Source organism: Rhinoderma darwinii, chromosome 1 (assembly GCF_050947455.1).
Source record: "Rhinoderma darwinii isolate aRhiDar2 chromosome 1, aRhiDar2.hap1, whole genome shotgun sequence".
Taxonomy (NCBI): domain Eukaryota; kingdom Metazoa; phylum Chordata; class Amphibia; order Anura; family Rhinodermatidae; genus Rhinoderma; species Rhinoderma darwinii.
In genome coordinates, this window is record NC_134687.1 from 247,594,871 (window position 1) to 247,612,583 (window position 17,713).

The following is a 17,713-nucleotide window of genomic DNA, read 5'->3' on the forward strand; positions in this document are numbered from 1 at the left end:
ATCCATAGTCCTATTTAATCTATTGTGAAACAAAATCTAAACGAGATAATAAAAGGGCAACCGCACCACGGATTCCCAGACAGTCTCCCACACTGGTACTAGCGAGGCCTTAAGCTGTGTAACTTCTGCGATCTGACGAAAGCAGGCACATTCAGCTTAGAATGGCCATTGACATTAAATACTTTAATCCATAGTCCTTTTTAATCGATTGTGAAACAAAATCTAAACGACATAATAAAAAGTCAACCGCACCACGGATTCCCAGACAGTCTCCCACACTGGTACTAGCGAGGCCTTAAGCTGTGTAACTTCTGCGATCTGACAAAAGCAGGCACATTCAGCTTAGAATGGCCATTGACGTTAAATGCTTTAATCCATAGTCCTATTTAATCGATTGTGAAAGAAAATCTAAACGACATAATAAAAAGTCAACCGCACCACGGATTCCCAGACAGTCTCCCACACTGGTACTAGTGAGGCCTTAAGCTGTGTAACTTCTGCGATCTGACGAGAGCAGGGACATTCAGCTTAGAATGGCCATTGACATTAAATGCTGTAATCCATAGTCCTTTTTAATCGATTGTGAAACAAAATCTAAACGACATAATAAAAATTCAACAGCACCACGGATTCCCAGACAGTCTCCCACACTGGTACTAGCGAGGCCTTAAGCTGTGTAACTTCTGCGATCTGACGAGAGCAGACACATTCAGCTTAGAATGGCCATTGACGTTAAATGATTTAATCCATAGTCCTATTTAATCTATTTTGAAACAAAATCTAAACGGCATAATAAAAAGTCAACCGCACCACGGATTCCCAGACAGTCTCCCACACTGGTACTAGCGAGGCCTTAAGCTGTGTAACTTCTGCGATCTGACGAGAGCAGGCACATTCAGCTTAGAATGGCCATTGACATTAAATGCTTTAATCCATAGTCCTTTTTAATCGATTGTGAAACAAAATCTAAACGACATAATAAAAAGTCAACCGCACCACGGATTCCCAGACAGTCTCCCACACTGGTACTAGTGAGGCCTTAAGCTGTGTAACTTCTGCGATCTGACGAGAGCAGGCACATTCAGCTTAGAATGGCCATTGACATTAAATGCTTTAATCCATAGTCCTTTTTAATCGATTGTGAAACAAAATCTAAACGACATAATAAAAAGTCAACCGCACCACGGATTCCCAGACAGTCTCCCACACTGGTACTAGCGAGGCATTAAGCTGTGTAACTTCTGCGATCTGACGAGAGCAGGGACATTCAGCTTAGAATGGCCATTGACATTAAATGCTGTAATCCATAGTCCTTTTTAATCGATTGTGAAACAAAATCTAAACGACATAATAAAAATTCAACAGCACCACGGATTGCCAGACAGTCTCCCACACTGGTACTAGCGAGGCCTTAAGCTGTGTAACTTATGCGATCTGACGAGAGCAGGCACATTCAGCTTAGAATTGCCATTGACGTTAAATGATTTAATCCATAGTCCTATTTAATCTATTGTGAAACAAAATCTAAACGGCATAATAAAAAGTCAACCGCACCACGGAATCCCAGACAGTCTCCCACACTAGTACTAGCGAGGCCTTAAGCTGTGTAACTTCTGCGATCTGACGAGAGCAGGCACATTCAGCTTAGAATGGCCATTGACGTTAAATGCCTTAATCCATAGTCCTATTTAATCTATTGTGAAACAAAATCTAAACGACATAATAAAAAGTCAAAAGGACCACGGATTCCGAGACAGTCTCCCACACTGGTACTAGCGAGGCCTTAAGCTGTGTAACTTCTGTGATCTTACGAGAGCAGGCACATTCAGCTTAGAATGGCCATTGACATTAAAAGCCTTAATCCATAGTCCTATTTAATCTATTGTGAAACAAAATCTAAACAACATAATAAAAAGTCAACCGTACCACGGATTCCCAGACAGTCTCCCACACTGGTACTAGCGAGGCCTTAAGCTGTGTAACTTCTGCGATCTGACGAGAGCAGGGACATTCAGCTTAGAATGGCCATCGACATTAAATGCTTTAATCAATAGTCCTTTTTAATCGATTGTGAAACAAAATCTAAACGACATAATAAAAATTCAACCGCACCACGGATTCCCAGACAGTCTCCCACACTGGTACTAGCGAGGCCTTAAGCTGTGTAACTTCTGCGTTCTGACAAGAGCAGGCACATTCAGCTTAGAATGGCCATTGACGTTAAATGCTTTAATCCATAGTCCTATTTAATCTATTGTGAAACAAAATCTAAACGACATAATAAAAAGTCAACCGCACCACGGATTCCCAGACAGTCTCCCACACTGGTACTAGCGAGGCCTTAAGCTGTGTAACTTCTGCGATCTGACGAAAGCAGGCACATTCAGCTTAGAATGGCCATTGACATTAAATACTTTAATCCATAGTCCTTTTTAATCGATTGTGAAACAAAATCTAAACGACATAATAAAAAGTGAACCGCACCACTGATTCCCAGACAGTCTCCCACACTGGTACTAGCGAGGCCTTAAGCTGTGTAACTTCTGCGATCTGACGAGAGCAGGCACATTCAGCTTAGAATGGCCATTGACGTTAAATGCTTTAATCCATAGTCCTATTTAATCTATTGTGAAACAAAATCTAAACGACATAATAAAAAGTCAACCGCACCACGGATTCCCAGACAGTCTCCCACACTGGTACTAGCGAGGCCTTAAGCTGTGTAACTTCTGCGTTCTGACGAGAGGAGGCACATTCAGCTTAGAATTGCCATTGACATTAAATGCTTTAATCCATAGTCCTTTTTAATCGATTGTGAAACAAAATCTAAACGACATAATAAAAAGTCAGCCGCACCACGGATTCCCAGATAGTCTCCCACACTGGTACTAGCGAGGCCTTAAGCTGTGTAACTTCTGCGTTCTGACGAGAGCAGGCACATTCAGCTTAGAATGGCCATTGACGTTAAATGCTTTAATCCATAGTCCTATTTAATCTATTGTGAAACAAAATCTAAACGAGATAATAAAAGGGCAACCGCACCACGGATTCCCAGACAGTCTCCCACACTGGTACTAGCGAGGCCTTAAGCTGTGTAACTTCTGCGATCTGACGAAAGCAGGCACATTCAGCTTAGAATGGCCATTGACATTAAATACTTTAATCCATAGTCCTTTTTAATCGATTGTGAAACAAAATCTAAACGACATAATAAAAAGTCAACCGCACCACGGATTCCCAGACAGTCTCCCACACTGGTACTAGCGAGGCCTTAAGCTGTGTAACTTCTGCGATCTGACAAAAGCAGGCACATTCAGCTTAGAATGGCCATTGACGTTAAATGCTTTAATCCATAGTCCTATTTAATCGATTGTGAAACAAAATCTAAACGACATAATAAAAAGTCAACCGCACCACGGATTCCCAGACAGTCTCCCACACTGGTACTAGCAAGGGCTTAAGCTGTGTAACTTCTGCGATCTGACGAGAGCAGGCACATTCAGCTTAGAATGGCCTTTGACATTAAATGTTTTAATCCATAGTCCTTTTTAATCGATTGTGAAACAAAATCTAAACGACATAATAAAAAGTCAACCGCACCACGGATTCCCAGACAGTCTCCCACACTGGTACTAGTGAGGCCTTAAGCTGTGTAACTTCTGCGATCTGACGAGAGAAGGCACATTCAGCTTAGAATGGCCATTGACATTAAATGCTTTAATCCATAGTCCTTTTTAATCGATTGTGAAACAAAATCTAAACGACATATTAAAAAATCAACCGCACCACGGATTCCCAGACAGTCTCCCACACTGGTACTAGCGAGGCATTAAGCTGTGTAACTTCTGCGATCTGACGAGAGCAGGGACATTCAGCTTAGAATGGCCATTGACATTAAATGCTGTAATCCATAGTCCTTTTTAATCGATTGTGAAACAAAATCTAAACGACATAATAAAAATTCAACAGCACCACGGATTCCCAGACAGTCTCCCACACTGGTACTAGCGAGGCCTTAAGCTGTGTAACTTCTGCGATCTGACGAGAGCAGGCACATTCAGCTTAGAATGGCCATTGACGTTAAATGATTTAATCCATAGTCCTATTTAATCTATTGTGAAACAAAATCTAAACGGCATAATAAAAAGTCAACCGCACCACGGATTCCCAGACAGTCTCCCACACTGGTACTAGCGAGGCCTTAAGCTGTGTAACTTCTGCGATCTGACGAGAGCAGGCACATTCAGCTTAGAATGGCCATTGACGTTAAATGCTTTAATCCATAGTCCTATTTAATCTATTGTGAAACAAAATCTAAACGACATAATAAAAAGTCAACCGCACCACGGATTCCCAGACAGTCTCCCACACTGGTACTAGCGAGGCCTTAAGCTGTGTAACTTCTGCGATCTGACGAAAGCAGGCACATTCAGCTTAGAATGGCCATTGACATTAAATACTTTAATCCATAGTCCTTTTTAATCGATTGTGAAACAAAATCTAAACGACATAATAAAAAGTGAACCGCACCACTGATTCCCAGACAGTCTCCCACACTGGTACTAGCGAGGCCTTAAGCTGTGTAACTTCTGCGATCTGACGAGAGCAGGCACATTCAGCTTAGAATGGCCATTGACGTTAAATGCTTTAATCCATAGTCCTATTTAATCTATTGTGAAACAAAATCTAAACGACATAATAAAAAGTCAACCGCACCACGGATTCCCAGACAGTCTCCCACACTGGTACTAGCGAGGCGTTAAGCTGTGTAACTTCTGCGATCTAACGAGAGCAGGCACATCCAGCTTAGAATGGCCATTGACATTAAATGCTTTAATCCATAGTCCTTTTTAATCGATTGTGAAACAAAATCTAAACAACATAATAAAAAGTCAACCGCACCACGGATTCCCAGACAGTCTCCCACACTAGTACTAGCGAGGCCTTAAGCTGTGTAACTTCTGCGATCTGATGAGAGGAGGCACATTCAGCTTAGAATGGCCTTTGACATTAAAAGACTTAATCCATAGTCCTATTTAATCTATTGTGAAACAAAATCTAAACAACATAATAAAAAGTCAACCGCACCACGGATTCCCAGACAGTCTCCCACACTGGTACTAGCGAGGCCTTAAGCTGTGTTACTTCTGCGATCTGACGAGAGGAGGGACATTCAGCTTAGAATGGCCATTGACATTAAATGCTTTAATCCATAGTCCTTTTTAATCGATTGTGAAACAAAATCTAAACGACATAATAAAAAGTCAGCCGCACCACGGATTCCCAGACAGTCTCCCACACTGGTACTAGCGAGGCATTAAGCTGTGTAACTTCTGCGATCTGACGAGAGCAGGCACATTCAGCTTAGAACGGCCATTGACATTAAATGCTTTAATCCATAGTCCTTTTTAATCGATTGTGAAACAAAATCTAAACGACATAATAAAAAGTCAACCGCACCACGGATTCCCAGACAGTCTCCCACACTGGTACTAGCGGGGCCTTAAGCTGTATAACTTCTGCGATCTGACGAGAGCAGGCACATTCAGCTTAGAATGGCCATTGACATTAAATGCTTTAATCCATAGTCCTTTTTAATCGATTGTGAAACAAAATCTAAACGACATAATAAAAATTCAACCGCACCACGGATTCCCAGACAGTCTCCCACACTGGTACTAGCGAGGCCTTAAGCTGTGTAACTTCTGCGATCTGACGAGAGCAGGCACATTCAGCTTAGAATGGCCATTGACATTAAATGATTTAATCCATAGTCCTATTTAATCTATTGTGAAACAAAATCTAAACGACATAATAAAAAGTCAACCGCACCACGGATTCCCAGACAGTCTCCCACACTGGTACTAGCGAGGCTTTAAGCTGTGTAACTTCTGCGATCTGACGAGAGCAGGCACATTCAGCTTAGAATGGCCATTGACATTAAAAGCTTTAATCCATAGTCCTTTTTAATCGATTGTGAAACAAAATCTAAACGACATAATAAAAATTCAACCGCACCACGGATTCCCAGACAGTCTCCCACACTGGTACTAGCGAGGCCTTAAGCTGTGTAACTTCTGCGATCTGACGAGAGCAGGGACATTCAGCTTAGAATGGCCATTGACATTAAATGCTTTAATCCATAGTCCTTTTTAATCGATTGTGAAACAAAATCTAAACGACATAATAAAAATTCGACCGCACCACGGATTCCCAGACAGTCTCCCACAATGGTACTAGCGAGGCCTTAAGCTGTGTAACTTCTGCGATCTGACGAGAGCAGGCACATTCAGCTTAGAATGGCCATTGACGTTAAATGCTTTAATCCATAGTCCTTTTTAATCTATTGTGAAACAAAATCTAAACGACATAATAAAAAGTCAACCGCACCACGGATTCCCAGACAGTCTCCCACACTGGTACTATCGAGGCGTTAAGCTGTGTAACTTCTGCGATCTAACGAGAGCAGGCACATCCAGCTTAGAATGGCCATTGACATTAAAGGCTTTAATCCATAGTCCTTTTTAATCGATTGTGAAACAAAATCTAAACGACATAATAAAAAGTCAACCGCACCACGGATTCCCAGACAGTCTCCCACACTGGTACTAGCGAGGCCTTAAGCTGTGTAACTTCTGCGATCTGACGAGAGCAGGCACATTCAGCTTAGAATGGCCATTGACATTAAAAGCCTTAATCCATAGTCCTATTTAATCTATTGTGAAACAAAATCTAAACGACATAATAAAAAGTCAACCGCACCACGGATTCCCAGACAGTCTCCCACACTGGTACTAGCGAGGCTTTAAGCTGTGTAACTTCTGCGATCTGACGAGAGCAGGCACATTCAGCTTAGAATGGCCATTGACATTAAATGCTTTAATCCATAGTCCTTTTTAATCGATTGTGAAACAAAATCTAAACGACATAATAAAAATTCAACCGCACCACGGATTCCCAGACAGTCTCCCACACTGGTACTAGCGAGGCCTTAAGCTGTGTAACTTCTGCGATCTGACGAGAGCAGGGACATTCAGCTTAGAATGGCCATTGACATTAAATGCTTTAATCCATAGTCCTTTTTAATCGATTGTGAAACAAAATCTAAACGACATAATAAAAATTCGACCGCACCACGGATTCCCAGACAGTCTCCCACAATGGTACTAGCGAGGCCTTAAGCTGTGTAACTTCTGCGATCTGACGAGAGCAGGCACATTCAGCTTAGAATGGCCATTGACGTTAAATGCTTTAATCCATAGTCCTATTTAATCTATTGTGAAACAAAATCTAAACGACATAATAAAAAGTCAACCGCACCACGGATTCCCAGACAGTCTCCCACACTGGTACTATCGAGGCGTTAAGCTGTGTAACTTCTGCGATCTAACGAGAGCAGGCACATCCAGCTTAGAATGGCCATTGACATTAAAGGCTTTAATCCATAGTCCTTTTTAATCGATTGTGAAACAAAATCTAAACGACATAATAAAAAGTCAACCGCACCACGGATTCCCAGACAGTCTCCCACACTGGTACTAGCGAGGCCTTAAGCTGTGTAACTTCTGCGATCTGACGAGAGCAGGCACATTCAGCTTAGAATGGCCATTGACATTAAAAGCCTTAATCCATAGTCCTATTTAATCTATTGTGAAACAAAATCTAAACAACATAATAAAAAGTCAACCGCACCACGGATTCCCAGACAGTCTCCCACACTGGTACTAGCGAGGCCTTAAGCTGTGTAACTTCTGCGATCTGACGAGAGTAGGGACATTCAGCTTAGAATGGCCATTGACATTAAATGCTTTAATCCATAGTCCTTTTTAATCGATTGTGAAACAAAATCTAAACGACATAATGAAAATTCAACCGCACCACGGATTCCCAGACAGTCTCCCACACTGGTACTAGCGAGGCCTTAAGCTGTGTAACTTCTGCGTTCTGACGAGAGCAGGCACATTCAGCTTAGAATGGCCATTGACGTTAAATGCTTTAATCCATAGTCCTATTTAAACTATTGTGAAACAAAATCTAAACGACATAATAAAAAGTCAACTTCACCACGGATTCCCAAACAGTCTCCCACACTGGTACTAGCGAGGCCTTAAGCTGTGTAACTTCTGCGATCTGACGAGAGCAGGCACATTCAGCTTAGAATGGCCATTGACGTTAAATGCTTTAATCCATAGTCCTATTTAATCTATTGTGAAACAAAATCTAAACGACATAATAAAAAGTAAACTGCACCACGGATTCCCAGACAGTCTCCCACACTGGTACTAGCGAGGCGTTAAGCTGCGTAACTTCTGCGATCTAACGAGAGCAGGCACATTCAGCTTAGAATGGCCATTGACATTCAATGCTTTAATCCATAGTCCTTTTTAATCGATTGTGAAACAAAATCTAAACGACATAATAAAAAGTCAACCGCACCACGGATTCCCAGACAGTCTCCCACACTGGTACTAGGGAGGCTTTAAGCTGTGTAACTTCTGCGATCTAACGAGAGCAGGCACATTCAGCTTAGAATGGCCATTAACATTAAATGCACTAATCCATAGTCCTTTTTAATCGATTGTGAAACAAAATCTAAACGACATAATAAAAAGTCAACCGCACCACGGATTCCCAGACAGTCTCCCACACTGGTACTAGCGAGGGCTTAAGCTGTGTAATTTCTGCGATCTGACGAGAGCAGGGACATTCAGCTTAGAATGGCCATTGACATTAAATGCTGTAATCCATAGTCCTTTTTAATCGATTGTGAAACAAAATCTAAACGACATAATAAAAATTCAACAGCACCACGGATTCCCAGACAGTCTCCCACACTGGTACTAGCGAGGCCTTAAGCTGTGTAACTTCTGCGATCTGACGAGAGCAGGCACATTCAGCTTAGAATTGCCATTGACGTTAAATGATTTAATCCATAGTCCTATTTAATCTATTGTGAAACAAAATCTAAACGGCATAATAAAAAGTCAACCGCACCACGGATTCCCAGACAGTCTCCCACACTAGTACTAGCGAGGCCTTAAGCTGTGTAACTTCTGCGATCTGACGAGAGCAGGCACATTCAGCTTAGAATGGCCATTGACGTTAAATGCCTTAATCCATAGTCCTATTTAATCTATTGTGAAACAAAATCTAAACGACATAATAAAAAGTCAAAAGGACCACGGATTCCGAGACAGTCTCCCACACTGGTACTAGCGAGGCCTTAAGCTGTGTAACTTCTGCGATCTGACGAGAGCAGGCACATTCAGCTTAGAATGGCCATTGACATTAAAAGCCTTAATCCATAGTCCTATTTAATCTATTGTGAAACAAAATCTAAACAACATAATAAAAAGTCAACCGTACCACGGATTCCCAGACAGTCTCCCACACTGGTACTAGCGAGGCCTTTAGCTGTGTAACTTCTGCGATCTGACGAGAGCAGGGACATTCAGCTTAGAATGGCCATCAACATTAAATGCTTTAATCCATAGTCCTTTTTAATCGATTGTGAAACAAAATCTAAACGACATAATAAAAATTCAACCGCACCACGGATTCCCAGACAGTCTCCCACACTGGTACTAGCGAGGCCTTAAGCTGTGTAACTTCTGCGTTCTGACAAGAGCAGGCACATTCAGCTTAGAATGGCCATTGACGTTAAATGCTTTAATCCATAGTCCTATTTAATCTATTGTGAAACAAAATCTAAACGACATAATAAAAAGTCAACCGCACCACGGATTCCCAGACAGTCTCCCACACTGGTACTAGCGAGGCCTTAAGCTGTGTAACTTCTGCGATCTGACGAAAGCAGGCACATTCAGCTTAGAATGGCCATTGACATTAAATACTTTAATCCATAGTCCTTTTTAATCGATTGTGAAACAAAATCTAAACGACATAATAAAAAGTGAACCGCACCACTGATTCCCAGACAGTCTCCCACACTGGTACTAGCGAGGCCTTAAGCTGTGTAACTTCTGCGATCTGACGAGAGCAGGCACATTCAGCTTAGAATGGCCATTGACGTTAAATGCTTTAATCCATAGTCCTATTTAATCTATTGTGAAACAAAATCTAAACGACATAATAAAAAGTCAACCGCACCACGGATTCCCAGACAGTCTCCCACACTGGTACTAGCGAGGCCTTAAGCTGTGTAACTTCTGCGTTCTGACAAGAGGAGGCACATTCAGCTTAGAATGGCCATTGACATTAAATGCTTTAATCCATAGTCCTTTTTAATCGATTGTGAAACAAAATCTAAACGACATAATAAAAAGTCAGCCGCACCACGGATTCCCAGACAGTCTCCCACACTGGTACTAGCGAGGCCTTAAGCTGTGTAACTTCTGCGTTCTGACGAGAGCAGGCACATTCAGCTTAGAATGGCCATTGACGTTAAATGCTTTAATCCATAGTCCTATTTAATCTATTGTGAAACAAAATCTAAACGAGATAATAAAAGGGCAACCGCACCACGGATTCCCAGACAGTCTCCCACACTGGTACTAGCGAGGCCTTAAGCTGTGTAACTTCTGCGATCTGACGAAAGCAGGCACATTCAGCTTAGAATGGCCATTGACATTAAATACTTTAATCCATAGTCCTTTTTAATCGATTGTGAAACAAAATCTAAACGACATAATAAAAATTCAACCGCACCACGGATTCCCAGACAGTCTCCCACACTGGTACTAGCGAGGCCTTAAGCTGTGTAACTTCTGCGATCTGACGAGAGCAGGGACATTCAGCTTAGAATGGCCATTGACATTAAATGCTTTAATCCATAGTCCTTTTTAATCGATTGTGAAACAAAATCTAAACGACATAATAAAAATTCGACCGCACCACGGATTCCCAGACAGTCTCCCACAATGGTACTAGCGAGGCCTTAAGCTGTGTAACTTCTGCGATCTGACGAGAGCAGGCACATTCAGCTTAGAATGGCCATTGACGTTAAATGCTTTAATCCATAGTCCTATTTAATCTATTGTGAAACAAAATCTAAACGACATAATAAAAAGTCAACCGCACCACGGATTCCCAGACAGTCTCCCACACTGGTACTATCGAGGCGTTAAGCTGTGTAACTTCTGCGATCTAACGAGAGCAGGCACATCCAGCTTAGAATGGCCATTGACATTAAAGGCTTTAATCCATAGTCCTTTTTAATCGATTGTGAAACAAAATCTAAACGACATAATAAAAAGTCAACCGCACCACGGATTCCCAGACAGTCTCCCACACTGGTACTAGCGAGGCCTTAAGCTGTGTAACTTCTGCGATCTGACGAGAGCAGGCACATTCAGCTTAGAATGGCCATTGACATTAAAAGCCTTAATCCATAGTCCTATTTAATCTATTGTGAAACAAAATCTAAACAACATAATAAAAAGTCAACCGCACCACGGATTCCCAGACAGTCTCCCACACTGGTACTAGCGAGGCCTTAAGCTGTGTAACTTCTGCGATCTGACGAGAGTAGGGACATTCAGCTTAGAATGGCCATTGACATTAAATGCTTTAATCCATAGTCCTTTTTAATCGATTGTGAAACAAAATCTAAACGACATAATGAAAATTCAACCGCACCACGGATTCCCAGACAGTCTCCCACACTGGTACTAGCGAGGCCTTAAGCTGTGTAACTTCTGCGTTCTGACGAGAGCAGGCACATTCAGCTTAGAATGGCCATTGACGTTAAATGCTTTAATCCATAGTCCTATTTAAACTATTGTGAAACAAAATCTAAACGACATAATAAAAAGTCAACTTCACCACGGATTCCCAAACAGTCTCCCACACTGGTACTAGCGAGGCCTTAAGCTGTGTAACTTCTGCGATCTGACGAGAGCAGGCACATTCAGCTTAGAATGGCCATTGACGTTAAATGCTTTAATCCATAGTCCTATTTAATCTATTGTGAAACAAAATCTAAACGACATAATAAAAAGTAAACTGCACCACGGATTCCCAGACAGTCTCCCACACTGGTACTAGCGAGGCGTTAAGCTGCGTAACTTCTGCGATCTAACGAGAGCAGGCACATTCAGCTTAGAATGGCCATTGACATTCAATGCTTTAATCCATAGTCCTTTTTAATCGATTGTGAAACAAAATCTAAACGACATAATAAAAAGTCAACCGCACCACGGATTCCCAGACAGTCTCCCACACTGGTACTAGGGAGGCTTTAAGCTGTGTAACTTCTGCGATCTAACGAGAGCAGGCACATTCAGCTTAGAATGGCCATTAACATTAAATGCACTAATCCATAGTCCTTTTTAATCGATTGTGAAACAAAATCTAAACGACATAATAAAAAGTCAACCGCACCACGGATTCCCAGACAGTCTCCCACACTGGTACTAGCGAGGGCTTAAGCTGTGTAATTTCTGCGATCTGACGAGAGCAGGGACATTCAGCTTAGAATGGCCATTGACATTAAATGCTGTAATCCATAGTCCTTTTTAATCGATTGTGAAACAAAATCTAAACGACATAATAAAAATTCAACAGCACCACGGATTCCCAGACAGTCTCCCACACTGGTACTAGCGAGGCCTTAAGCTGTGTAACTTCTGCGATCTGACGAGAGCAGGCACATTCAGCTTAGAATTGCCATTGACGTTAAATGATTTAATCCATAGTCCTATTTAATCTATTGTGAAACAAAATCTAAACGGCATAATAAAAAGTCAACCGCACCACGGATTCCCAGACAGTCTCCCACACTAGTACTAGCGAGGCCTTAAGCTGTGTAACTTCTGCGATCTGACGAGAGCAGGCACATTCAGCTTAGAATGGCCATTGACGTTAAATGCCTTAATCCATAGTCCTATTTAATCTATTGTGAAACAAAATCTAAACGACATAATAAAAAGTCAAAAGGACCACGGATTCCGAGACAGTCTCCCACACTGGTACTAGCGAGGCCTTAAGCTGTGTAACTTCTGCGATCTGACGAGAGCAGGCACATTCAGCTTAGAATGGCCATTGACATTAAAAGCCTTAATCCATAGTCCTATTTAATCTATTGTGAAACAAAATCTAAACAACATAATAAAAAGTCAACCGTACCACGGATTCCCAGACAGTCTCCCACACTGGTACTAGCGAGGCCTTTAGCTGTGTAACTTCTGCGATCTGACGAGAGCAGGGACATTCAGCTTAGAATGGCCATCAACATTAAATGCTTTAATCCATAGTCCTTTTTAATCGATTGTGAAACAAAATCTAAACGACATAATAAAAATTCAACCGCACCACGGATTCCCAGACAGTCTCCCACACTGGTACTAGCGAGGCCTTAAGCTGTGTAACTTCTGCGTTCTGACAAGAGCAGGCACATTCAGCTTAGAATGGCCATTGACGTTAAATGCTTTAATCCATAGTCCTATTTAATCTATTGTGAAACAAAATCTAAACGACATAATAAAAAGTCAACCGCACCACGGATTCCCAGACAGTCTCCCACACTGGTACTAGCGAGGCCTTAAGCTGTGTAACTTCTGCGATCTGACGAAAGCAGGCACATTCAGCTTAGAATGGCCATTGACATTAAATACTTTAATCCATAGTCCTTTTTAATCGATTGTGAAACAAAATCTAAACGACATAATAAAAAGTGAACCGCACCACTGATTCCCAGACAGTCTCCCACACTGGTACTAGCGAGGCCTTAAGCTGTGTAACTTCTGCGATCTGACGAGAGCAGGCACATTCAGCTTAGAATGGCCATTGACGTTAAATGCTTTAATCCATAGTCCTATTTAATCTATTGTGAAACAAAATCTAAACGACATAATAAAAAGTCAACCGCACCACGGATTCCCAGACAGTCTCCCACACTGGTACTAGCGAGGCCTTAAGCTGTGTAACTTCTGCGTTCTGACAAGAGGAGGCACATTCAGCTTAGAATGGCCATTGACATTAAATGCTTTAATCCATAGTCCTTTTTAATCGATTGTGAAACAAAATCTAAACGACATAATAAAAAGTCAGCCGCACCACGGATTCCCAGACAGTCTCCCACACTGGTACTAGCGAGGCCTTAAGCTGTGTAACTTCTGCGTTCTGACGAGAGCAGGCACATTCAGCTTAGAATGGCCATTGACGTTAAATGCTTTAATCCATAGTCCTATTTAATCTATTGTGAAACAAAATCTAAACGAGATAATAAAAGGGCAACCGCACCACGGATTCCCAGACAGTCTCCCACACTGGTACTAGCGAGGCCTTAAGCTGTGTAACTTCTGCGATCTGACGAAAGCAGGCACATTCAGCTTAGAATGGCCATTGACATTAAATACTTTAATCCATAGTCCTTTTTAATCGATTGTGAAACAAAATCTAAACGACATAATAAAAAGTCAACCGCACCACGGATTCCCAGACAGTCTCCCACACTGGTACTAGCGAGGCCTTAAGCTGTGTAACTTCTGCGATCTGACAAAAGCAGGCACATTCAGCTTAGAATGGCCATTGACGTTAAATGCTTTAATCCATAGTCCTATTTAATCGATTGTGAAACAAAATCTAAACGACATAATAAAAAGTCAACCGCACCACGGATTCCCAGACAGTCTCCCACACTGGTACTAGCAAGGGCTTAAGCTGTGTAACTTCTGCGATCTGACGAGAGCAGGCACATTCAGCTTAGAATGGCCTTTGACATTAAATGTTTTAATCCATAGTCCTTTTTAATCGATTGTGAAACAAAATCTAAACGACATAATAAAAAGTCAACCGCACCACGGATTCCCAGACAGTCTCCCACACTGGTACTAGTGAGGCCTTAAGCTGTGTAACTTCTGCGATTTGACGAGAGAAGGCACATTCAGCTTAGAATGGCCATTGACATTAAATGCTTTAATCCATAGTCCTTTTTAATCGATTGTGAAACAAAATCTAAACGACATAATAAAAAATCAACCGCACCACGGATTCCCAGACAGTCTCCCACACTGGTACTAGCGAGGCATTAAGCTGTGTAACTTCTGCGATCTGACGAGAGCAGGGACATTCAGCTTAGAATGGCCATTGACATTAAATGCTGTAATCCATAGTCCTTTTTAATCGATTGTGAAACAAAATCTAAACGACATAATAAAAATTCAACAGCACCACGGATTCCCAGACAGTCTCCCACACTGGTACTAGCGAGGCCTTAAACTGTGTAACTTCTGCGATCTGACGAGAGCAGGCACATTCAGCTTAGAATGGCCATTGACGTTAAATGATTTAATCCATAGTCCTATTTAATCTATTGTGAAACAAAATCTAAACGGCATAATAAAAAGTCAACCGCACCACGGATTCCCAGACAGTCTCCCACACTGGTACTAGCGAGGCCTTAAGCTGTGTAACTTCTGCGATCTGACGAGAGCAGGCACATTCAGCTTAGAATGGCCATTGACGTTAAATGCTTTAATCCATAGTCCTATTTAATCTATTGTGAAACAAAATCTAAACGACATAATAAAAAGTCAACCGCACCACGGATTCCCAGACAGTCTCCCACACTGGTACTAGCGAGGCCTTAAGCTGTGTAACTTCTGCGATCTGACGAAAGCAGGCACATTCAGCTTAGAATGGCCATTGACATTAAATACTTTAATCCATAGTCCTTTTTAATCGATTGTGAAACAAAATCTAAACGACATAATAAAAAGTGAACCGCACCACTGATTCCCAGACAGTCTCCCACACTGGTACTAGCGAGGCCTTAAGCTGTGTAACTTCTGCGATCTGACGAGAGCAGGCACATTCAGCTTAGAATGGCCATTGACGTTAAATACTTTAATCCATAGTCCTATTTAATCTATTGTGAAACAAAATCTAAACGACATAATAAAAAGTCAACCGCACCACGGATTCCCAGACAGTCTCCCACACTGGTACTAGCGAGGCGTTAAGCTGTGTAACTTCTGCGATCTAACGAGAGCAGGCACATCCAGCTTAGAATGGCCATTGACATTAAATGCTTTAATCCATAGTCCTTTTTAATCGATTGTGAAACAAAATCTAAACAACATAATAAAAAGTCAACCGCACCACGGATTCCCAGACAGTCTCCCACACTAGTACTAGCGAGGCCTTAAGCTGTGTAACTTCTGCGATCTGACGAGAGGAGGCACATTCAGCTTAGAATGGCCTTTGACATTAAAAGACTTAATCCATAGTCCTATTTAATCTATTGTGAAACAAAATCTAAACAACATAATAAAAAGTCAACCGCACCACGGATTCCCAGACAGTCTCCCACACTGGTACTAGCGAGGCCTTAAGCTGTGTAACTTCTGCGATCTGACGAGAGGAGGGACATTCAGCTTAGAATGGCCATTGACATTAAATGCTTTAATCCATAGTCCTTTTTAATCGATTGTGAAACAAAATCTAAACGACATAATAAAAAGTCAGCCGCACCACGGATTCCCAGACAGTCTCACACACTGGTACTAGCGAGGCATTAAGCTGTGTAACTTCTGCGATCTGACGAGAGCAGGCACATTCAGCTTAGAATGGCCATTGACATTAAATGCTTTAATCCATAGTCCTTTTTAATCGATTGTGAAACAAAATCTAAACGACATAATAAAAAGTCAACCGCACCACGGATTCCCAGACAGTCTCCCACACTGGTACTAGCGGGGCCTTAAGCTGTGTAACTTCTGCGATCTGACGAGAGCAGGCACATTCAGCTTAGAATAGCCATTGACATTAAATGCTTTAATCCATAGTCCTTTTTAATCGATTGTGAAACAAAATCTAAACGACATAATAAAAATTCAACCGCACCACGGATTCCCAGACAGTCTCCCACACTGGTACTAGCGAGGCCTTAAGCTGTGTAACTTCTGCGATCTGACGAGAGCAGGCACATTCAGCTTAGAATGCCCATTGATGTTAAATGATTTAATCCATAGTCCTATTTAATCTATTGTGAAACAAAATCTAAACGACATAATAAAAAGTCAACCGCACCACGGATTCCCAGACAGTCTCCCACACTGGTACTAGCGAGGCTTTAAGCTGTGTAACTTCTGCGATCTGACGAGAGCAGGCACATTCAGCTTAGAATGGCCATTGACATTAAAAGCTTTAATCCATAGTCCTTTTTAATCGATTGTGAAACAAAATCTAAACGACATAATAAAAATTCAACCGCACCACGGATTCCCAGACAGTCTCCCACACTGGTACTAGCGAGGCCTTAAGCTGTGTAACTTCTGCGATCTGACGAGAGCAGGGACATTCAGCTTAGAATGGCCATTGACATTAAATGATTTAATCCATAGTCCTTTTTAATCGATTGTGAAACAAAATCTAAACGACATAATAAAAATTCGACCGCACCACGGATTCCCAGACAGTCTCCCACAATGGTACTAGCGAGGCCTTAAGCTGTGTAACTTCTGCGATCTGACGAGAGCAGGCACATTCAGCTTAGAATGGCCATTGACGTTAAATGCTTTAATCCATAGTCCTATTTAATCTATTGTGAAACAAAATCTAAACGACATAATAAAAAGTCAACCGCACCACGGATTCCCAGACAGTCTCCCACACTGGTACTATCGAGGCGTTAAGCTGTGTAACTTCTGCGATCTAACGAGAGCAGGCACATCCAGCTTAGAATGGCCATTGACATTAAAGGCTTTAATCCATAGTCCTTTTTAATCGATTGTGAAACAAAATCTAAACG

General features: G+C 41.8%; 89 pseudogenes; all 89 read right to left on the minus strand.

Moving 5' to 3' along the window:
• Positions 1 to 54: 54 nt before the first annotated feature.
• LOC142738011 (5S ribosomal RNA) lies at positions 55 to 173 on the minus strand (annotated as a pseudogene).
• A 67-nt stretch (positions 174 to 240) lies between these two features.
• Positions 241 to 359, minus strand: LOC142676531 (5S ribosomal RNA; annotated as a pseudogene).
• Positions 360 to 426: 67 nt separating this feature from the next.
• LOC142732378 (5S ribosomal RNA) lies at positions 427 to 545 on the minus strand (annotated as a pseudogene).
• A 67-nt stretch (positions 546 to 612) lies between these two features.
• Positions 613 to 731, minus strand: LOC142735969 (5S ribosomal RNA; annotated as a pseudogene).
• A 67-nt stretch (positions 732 to 798) lies between these two features.
• LOC142676817 (5S ribosomal RNA) lies at positions 799 to 917 on the minus strand (annotated as a pseudogene).
• A 67-nt stretch (positions 918 to 984) lies between these two features.
• LOC142723319 (5S ribosomal RNA) lies at positions 985 to 1,103 on the minus strand (annotated as a pseudogene).
• A 67-nt stretch (positions 1,104 to 1,170) lies between these two features.
• On the minus strand, positions 1,171 to 1,289 carry LOC142676140 (5S ribosomal RNA; annotated as a pseudogene).
• A 253-nt stretch (positions 1,290 to 1,542) lies between these two features.
• LOC142737963 (5S ribosomal RNA) lies at positions 1,543 to 1,661 on the minus strand (annotated as a pseudogene).
• A 253-nt stretch (positions 1,662 to 1,914) lies between these two features.
• Positions 1,915 to 2,033, minus strand: LOC142738425 (5S ribosomal RNA; annotated as a pseudogene).
• Positions 2,034 to 2,100: 67 nt separating this feature from the next.
• LOC142671683 (5S ribosomal RNA) lies at positions 2,101 to 2,219 on the minus strand (annotated as a pseudogene).
• Positions 2,220 to 2,286: 67 nt separating this feature from the next.
• Positions 2,287 to 2,405, minus strand: LOC142735911 (5S ribosomal RNA; annotated as a pseudogene).
• Positions 2,406 to 2,472: 67 nt separating this feature from the next.
• On the minus strand, positions 2,473 to 2,591 carry LOC142678920 (5S ribosomal RNA; annotated as a pseudogene).
• A 67-nt stretch (positions 2,592 to 2,658) lies between these two features.
• LOC142690185 (5S ribosomal RNA) lies at positions 2,659 to 2,777 on the minus strand (annotated as a pseudogene).
• A 67-nt stretch (positions 2,778 to 2,844) lies between these two features.
• Positions 2,845 to 2,963, minus strand: LOC142734728 (5S ribosomal RNA; annotated as a pseudogene).
• A 67-nt stretch (positions 2,964 to 3,030) lies between these two features.
• LOC142738012 (5S ribosomal RNA) lies at positions 3,031 to 3,149 on the minus strand (annotated as a pseudogene).
• A 67-nt stretch (positions 3,150 to 3,216) lies between these two features.
• Positions 3,217 to 3,335, minus strand: LOC142676542 (5S ribosomal RNA; annotated as a pseudogene).
• Positions 3,336 to 3,402: 67 nt separating this feature from the next.
• Positions 3,403 to 3,521, minus strand: LOC142706317 (5S ribosomal RNA; annotated as a pseudogene).
• A 67-nt stretch (positions 3,522 to 3,588) lies between these two features.
• LOC142683546 (5S ribosomal RNA) lies at positions 3,589 to 3,707 on the minus strand (annotated as a pseudogene).
• Positions 3,708 to 3,774: 67 nt separating this feature from the next.
• On the minus strand, positions 3,775 to 3,893 carry LOC142694574 (5S ribosomal RNA; annotated as a pseudogene).
• A 67-nt stretch (positions 3,894 to 3,960) lies between these two features.
• LOC142736772 (5S ribosomal RNA) lies at positions 3,961 to 4,079 on the minus strand (annotated as a pseudogene).
• Positions 4,080 to 4,146: 67 nt separating this feature from the next.
• On the minus strand, positions 4,147 to 4,265 carry LOC142676939 (5S ribosomal RNA; annotated as a pseudogene).
• A 67-nt stretch (positions 4,266 to 4,332) lies between these two features.
• Positions 4,333 to 4,451, minus strand: LOC142735912 (5S ribosomal RNA; annotated as a pseudogene).
• A 67-nt stretch (positions 4,452 to 4,518) lies between these two features.
• LOC142678931 (5S ribosomal RNA) lies at positions 4,519 to 4,637 on the minus strand (annotated as a pseudogene).
• A 67-nt stretch (positions 4,638 to 4,704) lies between these two features.
• On the minus strand, positions 4,705 to 4,823 carry LOC142682069 (5S ribosomal RNA; annotated as a pseudogene).
• A 67-nt stretch (positions 4,824 to 4,890) lies between these two features.
• LOC142697550 (5S ribosomal RNA) lies at positions 4,891 to 5,009 on the minus strand (annotated as a pseudogene).
• A 67-nt stretch (positions 5,010 to 5,076) lies between these two features.
• Positions 5,077 to 5,195, minus strand: LOC142709052 (5S ribosomal RNA; annotated as a pseudogene).
• Positions 5,196 to 5,448: 253 nt separating this feature from the next.
• Positions 5,449 to 5,567, minus strand: LOC142717274 (5S ribosomal RNA; annotated as a pseudogene).
• A 67-nt stretch (positions 5,568 to 5,634) lies between these two features.
• On the minus strand, positions 5,635 to 5,753 carry LOC142736536 (5S ribosomal RNA; annotated as a pseudogene).
• A 67-nt stretch (positions 5,754 to 5,820) lies between these two features.
• Positions 5,821 to 5,939, minus strand: LOC142737982 (5S ribosomal RNA; annotated as a pseudogene).
• Positions 5,940 to 6,006: 67 nt separating this feature from the next.
• Positions 6,007 to 6,125, minus strand: LOC142737948 (5S ribosomal RNA; annotated as a pseudogene).
• Positions 6,126 to 6,192: 67 nt separating this feature from the next.
• On the minus strand, positions 6,193 to 6,311 carry LOC142679563 (5S ribosomal RNA; annotated as a pseudogene).
• Positions 6,312 to 6,378: 67 nt separating this feature from the next.
• Positions 6,379 to 6,497, minus strand: LOC142677160 (5S ribosomal RNA; annotated as a pseudogene).
• A 67-nt stretch (positions 6,498 to 6,564) lies between these two features.
• On the minus strand, positions 6,565 to 6,683 carry LOC142677060 (5S ribosomal RNA; annotated as a pseudogene).
• Positions 6,684 to 6,750: 67 nt separating this feature from the next.
• On the minus strand, positions 6,751 to 6,869 carry LOC142737983 (5S ribosomal RNA; annotated as a pseudogene).
• Positions 6,870 to 6,936: 67 nt separating this feature from the next.
• Positions 6,937 to 7,055, minus strand: LOC142737950 (5S ribosomal RNA; annotated as a pseudogene).
• A 67-nt stretch (positions 7,056 to 7,122) lies between these two features.
• On the minus strand, positions 7,123 to 7,241 carry LOC142679574 (5S ribosomal RNA; annotated as a pseudogene).
• A 67-nt stretch (positions 7,242 to 7,308) lies between these two features.
• On the minus strand, positions 7,309 to 7,427 carry LOC142677171 (5S ribosomal RNA; annotated as a pseudogene).
• A 67-nt stretch (positions 7,428 to 7,494) lies between these two features.
• Positions 7,495 to 7,613, minus strand: LOC142677182 (5S ribosomal RNA; annotated as a pseudogene).
• Positions 7,614 to 7,680: 67 nt separating this feature from the next.
• LOC142672853 (5S ribosomal RNA) lies at positions 7,681 to 7,799 on the minus strand (annotated as a pseudogene).
• Positions 7,800 to 7,866: 67 nt separating this feature from the next.
• LOC142735090 (5S ribosomal RNA) lies at positions 7,867 to 7,985 on the minus strand (annotated as a pseudogene).
• Positions 7,986 to 8,052: 67 nt separating this feature from the next.
• On the minus strand, positions 8,053 to 8,171 carry LOC142738515 (5S ribosomal RNA; annotated as a pseudogene).
• A 67-nt stretch (positions 8,172 to 8,238) lies between these two features.
• LOC142695700 (5S ribosomal RNA) lies at positions 8,239 to 8,357 on the minus strand (annotated as a pseudogene).
• A 67-nt stretch (positions 8,358 to 8,424) lies between these two features.
• Positions 8,425 to 8,543, minus strand: LOC142711972 (5S ribosomal RNA; annotated as a pseudogene).
• Positions 8,544 to 8,610: 67 nt separating this feature from the next.
• LOC142665692 (5S ribosomal RNA) lies at positions 8,611 to 8,729 on the minus strand (annotated as a pseudogene).
• Positions 8,730 to 8,796: 67 nt separating this feature from the next.
• On the minus strand, positions 8,797 to 8,915 carry LOC142731252 (5S ribosomal RNA; annotated as a pseudogene).
• A 67-nt stretch (positions 8,916 to 8,982) lies between these two features.
• Positions 8,983 to 9,101, minus strand: LOC142735940 (5S ribosomal RNA; annotated as a pseudogene).
• A 67-nt stretch (positions 9,102 to 9,168) lies between these two features.
• Positions 9,169 to 9,287, minus strand: LOC142684434 (5S ribosomal RNA; annotated as a pseudogene).
• A 67-nt stretch (positions 9,288 to 9,354) lies between these two features.
• Positions 9,355 to 9,473, minus strand: LOC142693323 (5S ribosomal RNA; annotated as a pseudogene).
• A 67-nt stretch (positions 9,474 to 9,540) lies between these two features.
• On the minus strand, positions 9,541 to 9,659 carry LOC142671694 (5S ribosomal RNA; annotated as a pseudogene).
• Positions 9,660 to 9,726: 67 nt separating this feature from the next.
• Positions 9,727 to 9,845, minus strand: LOC142735913 (5S ribosomal RNA; annotated as a pseudogene).
• Positions 9,846 to 9,912: 67 nt separating this feature from the next.
• On the minus strand, positions 9,913 to 10,031 carry LOC142678942 (5S ribosomal RNA; annotated as a pseudogene).
• Positions 10,032 to 10,098: 67 nt separating this feature from the next.
• LOC142703279 (5S ribosomal RNA) lies at positions 10,099 to 10,217 on the minus strand (annotated as a pseudogene).
• A 67-nt stretch (positions 10,218 to 10,284) lies between these two features.
• Positions 10,285 to 10,403, minus strand: LOC142735745 (5S ribosomal RNA; annotated as a pseudogene).
• Positions 10,404 to 10,470: 67 nt separating this feature from the next.
• LOC142738013 (5S ribosomal RNA) lies at positions 10,471 to 10,589 on the minus strand (annotated as a pseudogene).
• A 67-nt stretch (positions 10,590 to 10,656) lies between these two features.
• On the minus strand, positions 10,657 to 10,775 carry LOC142737951 (5S ribosomal RNA; annotated as a pseudogene).
• A 67-nt stretch (positions 10,776 to 10,842) lies between these two features.
• Positions 10,843 to 10,961, minus strand: LOC142679585 (5S ribosomal RNA; annotated as a pseudogene).
• Positions 10,962 to 11,028: 67 nt separating this feature from the next.
• Positions 11,029 to 11,147, minus strand: LOC142677193 (5S ribosomal RNA; annotated as a pseudogene).
• Positions 11,148 to 11,214: 67 nt separating this feature from the next.
• LOC142677304 (5S ribosomal RNA) lies at positions 11,215 to 11,333 on the minus strand (annotated as a pseudogene).
• A 67-nt stretch (positions 11,334 to 11,400) lies between these two features.
• On the minus strand, positions 11,401 to 11,519 carry LOC142672864 (5S ribosomal RNA; annotated as a pseudogene).
• A 67-nt stretch (positions 11,520 to 11,586) lies between these two features.
• On the minus strand, positions 11,587 to 11,705 carry LOC142735101 (5S ribosomal RNA; annotated as a pseudogene).
• Positions 11,706 to 11,772: 67 nt separating this feature from the next.
• On the minus strand, positions 11,773 to 11,891 carry LOC142738516 (5S ribosomal RNA; annotated as a pseudogene).
• A 67-nt stretch (positions 11,892 to 11,958) lies between these two features.
• Positions 11,959 to 12,077, minus strand: LOC142695711 (5S ribosomal RNA; annotated as a pseudogene).
• Positions 12,078 to 12,144: 67 nt separating this feature from the next.
• LOC142711983 (5S ribosomal RNA) lies at positions 12,145 to 12,263 on the minus strand (annotated as a pseudogene).
• A 67-nt stretch (positions 12,264 to 12,330) lies between these two features.
• On the minus strand, positions 12,331 to 12,449 carry LOC142665698 (5S ribosomal RNA; annotated as a pseudogene).
• Positions 12,450 to 12,516: 67 nt separating this feature from the next.
• Positions 12,517 to 12,635, minus strand: LOC142731274 (5S ribosomal RNA; annotated as a pseudogene).
• A 67-nt stretch (positions 12,636 to 12,702) lies between these two features.
• LOC142735951 (5S ribosomal RNA) lies at positions 12,703 to 12,821 on the minus strand (annotated as a pseudogene).
• Positions 12,822 to 12,888: 67 nt separating this feature from the next.
• LOC142684445 (5S ribosomal RNA) lies at positions 12,889 to 13,007 on the minus strand (annotated as a pseudogene).
• Positions 13,008 to 13,074: 67 nt separating this feature from the next.
• Positions 13,075 to 13,193, minus strand: LOC142693334 (5S ribosomal RNA; annotated as a pseudogene).
• A 67-nt stretch (positions 13,194 to 13,260) lies between these two features.
• On the minus strand, positions 13,261 to 13,379 carry LOC142671705 (5S ribosomal RNA; annotated as a pseudogene).
• A 67-nt stretch (positions 13,380 to 13,446) lies between these two features.
• Positions 13,447 to 13,565, minus strand: LOC142735914 (5S ribosomal RNA; annotated as a pseudogene).
• Positions 13,566 to 13,632: 67 nt separating this feature from the next.
• LOC142678953 (5S ribosomal RNA) lies at positions 13,633 to 13,751 on the minus strand (annotated as a pseudogene).
• A 67-nt stretch (positions 13,752 to 13,818) lies between these two features.
• Positions 13,819 to 13,937, minus strand: LOC142703290 (5S ribosomal RNA; annotated as a pseudogene).
• Positions 13,938 to 14,004: 67 nt separating this feature from the next.
• On the minus strand, positions 14,005 to 14,123 carry LOC142735746 (5S ribosomal RNA; annotated as a pseudogene).
• A 67-nt stretch (positions 14,124 to 14,190) lies between these two features.
• Positions 14,191 to 14,309, minus strand: LOC142738015 (5S ribosomal RNA; annotated as a pseudogene).
• Positions 14,310 to 14,376: 67 nt separating this feature from the next.
• LOC142676553 (5S ribosomal RNA) lies at positions 14,377 to 14,495 on the minus strand (annotated as a pseudogene).
• Positions 14,496 to 14,562: 67 nt separating this feature from the next.
• On the minus strand, positions 14,563 to 14,681 carry LOC142706329 (5S ribosomal RNA; annotated as a pseudogene).
• Positions 14,682 to 14,934: 253 nt separating this feature from the next.
• Positions 14,935 to 15,053, minus strand: LOC142694596 (5S ribosomal RNA; annotated as a pseudogene).
• Positions 15,054 to 15,120: 67 nt separating this feature from the next.
• On the minus strand, positions 15,121 to 15,239 carry LOC142729212 (5S ribosomal RNA; annotated as a pseudogene).
• A 67-nt stretch (positions 15,240 to 15,306) lies between these two features.
• LOC142677426 (5S ribosomal RNA) lies at positions 15,307 to 15,425 on the minus strand (annotated as a pseudogene).
• Positions 15,426 to 15,492: 67 nt separating this feature from the next.
• LOC142735915 (5S ribosomal RNA) lies at positions 15,493 to 15,611 on the minus strand (annotated as a pseudogene).
• A 253-nt stretch (positions 15,612 to 15,864) lies between these two features.
• LOC142682080 (5S ribosomal RNA) lies at positions 15,865 to 15,983 on the minus strand (annotated as a pseudogene).
• Positions 15,984 to 16,050: 67 nt separating this feature from the next.
• LOC142706196 (5S ribosomal RNA) lies at positions 16,051 to 16,169 on the minus strand (annotated as a pseudogene).
• A 67-nt stretch (positions 16,170 to 16,236) lies between these two features.
• Positions 16,237 to 16,355, minus strand: LOC142691583 (5S ribosomal RNA; annotated as a pseudogene).
• A 253-nt stretch (positions 16,356 to 16,608) lies between these two features.
• Positions 16,609 to 16,727, minus strand: LOC142735567 (5S ribosomal RNA; annotated as a pseudogene).
• A 67-nt stretch (positions 16,728 to 16,794) lies between these two features.
• LOC142685118 (5S ribosomal RNA) lies at positions 16,795 to 16,913 on the minus strand (annotated as a pseudogene).
• Positions 16,914 to 16,980: 67 nt separating this feature from the next.
• Positions 16,981 to 17,099, minus strand: LOC142737984 (5S ribosomal RNA; annotated as a pseudogene).
• A 67-nt stretch (positions 17,100 to 17,166) lies between these two features.
• On the minus strand, positions 17,167 to 17,285 carry LOC142737952 (5S ribosomal RNA; annotated as a pseudogene).
• Positions 17,286 to 17,352: 67 nt separating this feature from the next.
• Positions 17,353 to 17,471, minus strand: LOC142679596 (5S ribosomal RNA; annotated as a pseudogene).
• A 67-nt stretch (positions 17,472 to 17,538) lies between these two features.
• LOC142677204 (5S ribosomal RNA) lies at positions 17,539 to 17,657 on the minus strand (annotated as a pseudogene).
• Positions 17,658 to 17,713: the final 56 nt, after the last annotated feature.